The sequence below is a fragment of the Orycteropus afer genome, unplaced genomic scaffold (assembly GCF_000298275.1).
Source record: "Orycteropus afer afer isolate SDZICR_OR568_19922 unplaced genomic scaffold, OryAfe1.0 scaffold00139, whole genome shotgun sequence".
In the NCBI taxonomy this organism is placed as follows: domain Eukaryota; kingdom Metazoa; phylum Chordata; class Mammalia; order Tubulidentata; family Orycteropodidae; genus Orycteropus; species Orycteropus afer.
Genome location: NW_006921726.1, coordinates 7074449 through 7078510, shown reverse-complemented (window position 1 = coordinate 7078510; position 4062 = coordinate 7074449).

Here is a 4062-nt window from a genome sequence, read left to right as displayed (position 1 = left end):
CTGGTGGGTTTGAACCGCCAGCCTTCTGGTTAGCAGTCAAGTGCCTTAGCCACTATGCTACCAGAGCTCCAAATATTGCATGTGTCCACTATGATAGAAAGTCAAGGAAAGATTTACCAAGAGAAAAATATTTTCTGTGTTGGTTACCAGAGATAGGAGGCTAAGTCAGAGATGTGTACTGATTTTTTTTTTTTTCACGTTCAGTACATTGCCCTTCTCTTCACCCAAATCAATACTTATCTCTACCTATCTAAGAGTGTTCCCTACCCTACACTCCCTGCCCTGGTAACCAACAAAGAAAATTTGCTTCCATATATAAACCTTTCCTTGACTTTATACAATAACAGACTAATACAATATTTGTCCTTCTGTGATTGACTTACTTCATTCAGCATAATGTGCACCAAGTTCATCCACATTATGTGGTGTTTTGCAGATTCTACACTATTCTTTAGGGTTGCATAGTATTGCATTGTGCATATGTACCATAGTTTGGTTATCCATTCCTCAGTTGAAGGACACCTAGGTTGTTTTCATCTTTTGGCTATTGTAAATAGTGCTGTGATGAACATGGATGTGCATATGCCTGTTCTTATCATGGCTGTCACTTCTTTTAGATATATACCTAGTAATGGAATGGCTGGCTCAAGTGGTATTTCTAATTCCAACTTTTTATGGAATCTCCATACTGCTTTCCACAGTGGTTGTACCATTTTACAGTCCCACCAGCAGTGTATGAGAGTCCCAATCTCTCTGCATCCTCGCCACCATTTGTTATTTCTGTCTTGTTGAACTTTGCTATTAGTGCTGGTCTTGGAAGGCAGATGGGGCAATCTAGTTCTGTAGTGATACTGCCTTGGAAACCCAAGGAGGGGTTGCTATGAGTCAGGTCTGACTCAATGGCACATAACAACAACAACAACAACATTAGTGCTGGGGCCAGATGGTATCCCATTGTTGTTTTGATTTGCATCTCTCTAATGACTAATGATCATGAGCATTTCTTCATATGTTTGTTGGCCAGATGATAATCCTCTTTGGTGAAGTGTCTATTCATGTCTTCTGCCCATGTTTTAATTGGATTATTTGTCTTTTTGTTATTGAGGTGTTGGCATTTTCTATAAATTCTAGAGATATGTCCCTTGTCATATATGTCATGGCCAAATATTTTTTCCCCAATCTGTATGTTCTCTTTTGACTCTTTCAGTGAAGTCTTTGGAAGTACATACAAAATTAATTTTTAGAAGGTCTCATTCATCTAGTTTCTCTCCTGCTGTTTGTGCATTTTGGATTATGCTAGATAGTCTATCTACACCATATATTGTTGTTGTTGTTGTTGTTGATGTTGTTGTTGTTATGTGCCATCAAGTCAGACCTGACTCATAGCGACCCCTCCTTGGGTTTCTGAGGCAGTATCACTATGGAAGTAGATTGCCCCATCTTCCTTCCGAGGAGTGGCTAGTGGGTTTGAACCGCCAGTCTTCTGGTTAGCAGTCAAGTGCCTTAGCCACTATGCTACCAGATCACCATATATTAGAAGCCCTAAATTTGCTCCTAGTTTTTCCTTGAAGAACTTTGTAGTTTTGGTTTCACATTTAAGTCTTTGACCCATCTGGAGTTAGTTTTTGTGTATGGTGTGAGGTACATATCTTGTTTCATTTTTCTGCAAATGGATATCCAGTTTTGCCAGCACCAATTATTAAACAAACTTTCTCTTCCCCATTTAATGGATTTTGGCCCTTTGTCAAAGATCAGCAGATCATAAGTTGATGAATCTATTTCTGGGTTCTCAATTATATTCCATTGGACTATGGCAGTTCTGACTACTGTGGCTATATAATAGGTTTTGAGATCTGGCTGTATGAGATCTCCTACTTTGTTCTTCTTCTTCAATAGTGTTTTGCTTATCTATAGTCTCCTTCCATTCCATATAAAGTTAGTGATCAGTTTTTCCATATCTTTAAAAAAATGTTGATAGGATGTGGATTGGGATTGCATTGAATATATAGTTTGCTTTGGGTAGCATTGACATTTCCACAACGTTCAATCTTCCTATCCATGATTATGGTATGTTCTTCATTTATGTAGATCTCTAATGGTTTATTGGAGTCAGCTGCAGGGATCCAGATGAGGAGAGGGAACCCAGGCACGCCCAAATAATCAAAGCAGGAGAACCAGAGAGCTGAGACGAATAGGCTTGGGGACAAGGACTGACAGGAGTGAGCTGCAGGTATACAGGTGAGGAGAGGGAATCCAGGCATGGCCAAAGCGGCAGGGTGGGAGAACCGGAAAGTGGAGATGAATAGGCCCAGGGACCAGGACTGACAGGAGTGAGCCGCAGGGATCCAGGTGAGGAGAGGGAACTCAGGCACACACAAAGCAGCAGGGCAGAAGAACTGGAGAGGGAGACAAATAGGCCTGGGGACCAGGACCGATGGGAGTGAGCCTCAGGGATCCAGGTGAGGAGAGGGAACCCAGACACACCCAAAGCATCAGGGTGGGAGAGTGGAAGAAAGATGATTAAAAGGCCTGGGAACTGGAACAGAGGAGGAGACAGCTGCAGGGATCCAGGTGAGGAGAAGGAACCCAGACATGACCAAAGCAGCAGGGTGGGAGAGCGGGAGAAAGGGAATTAAAAGGGCAAGGAACTGGGACAGAGGAGGATTCAGCTACAGGGATGCAGGTGAGGAGAGAGAACCCAGACACGCCCAAAGCAGCAGGGTGGGAGAACCAGGAGCGGAGACAAATAGGCACAGGGACAAGGACAGACGGGAGTGAGCCTCAGGGATCCAGGTGAGGAGAAGGAACACAAGCACACCCAAAGCAGCAGGGCTGGAGAACCAGAGAGCTGGGACGAATGTGCCCAGGGACCAGGATCAACGGGAGTGAGCCACAGGGATCCAGGTGAGGAGAGGGAACCCAGGAACACCTAAAGCAGCAGGGTGGGAGAACCAGAGAGCAGACACTAAAAGGCCTGGGGACCAGGACCAACGGGAGTGAGCCCCAGGGATCCAGGTGAGGAGAGAGAACACAGGTGCGCCCAAAGCAGCAGGGTGGAAGAACCAGGAGTGGACACAAATAGGCCCAGGGACCAGGCAGATGGGAGTGAGCCTCAGGGATCCAGGTGAGGAGACGGAACCCAGGCACACCCAAAGCAGCAGGGTGGAAGAACCAGAGAGTGAAGACGAATAGGCCCGGGGACCAGGACCAATGGGAGTGAGCCCCAGGAATCTAGGTGAGGAGAGTTAACACAGGCATGCCCAAAGAAGCAGGTGGGAGAGCAGGGGAAAGGGGAGGAAAAGGCCCAGGAACCGGGACAGAGGAGGATTCAGCCACAGGGTCCAGGTAAGGGTGGTCGGAGAGGTTTCCAACAGGTAGATAAACTTGTCTGTTTGTTTGTCCTAATGTGGTGATGTGTTGATGTGTTTTGAGGCTGAGCCACTGGTGTTTTAAACCTAGCGGGATGCATATGGTGCACAGGTATCAGCCCAGCTTACAGACTGAGACTGACTAGGAAGAAGGAAGTGGCCGTCCACTTCTCAAAGAATTGGCCAGGGAAAACCTTACGAATAGCAAAGAAACACTGTCTGATACATTACTGCACAACATTATGAATAGTCCAGTTAGGTTAGAAGGCTCTCAAAATAGGACTGGAAAAGAGCTGCATCATCAGAGTAAACCCAGCCATACTCATATGGATAAGGTAAAGCTTTCGAGATCTCCATTTGTGATGTGGCACCACTCAAACCGAGGAGAAACAGCGGGAGACATCCATTAATCATCAAACACGGAATGTATGAAGTATGAATCTAGGAAAAATGGAAGTTGTGAAAAATGAAATGGAACACATAAAGATTGATATCCTTGGCAATAGTGAGCTGAAATGGATGGGTTTTTGCCGTTTTGAATCAGACAACCATGTGATCTACTATGCTGGGAATGACAGTTTGAAAAGGAATGGAGTGGCATTCATCATCACAAAGGATGTTTCAAGATCTGTCCTGAAGTACAATGCTGTCAGTGATAGGATAATATCCATACGCCCACCTACCAGGAAGACCC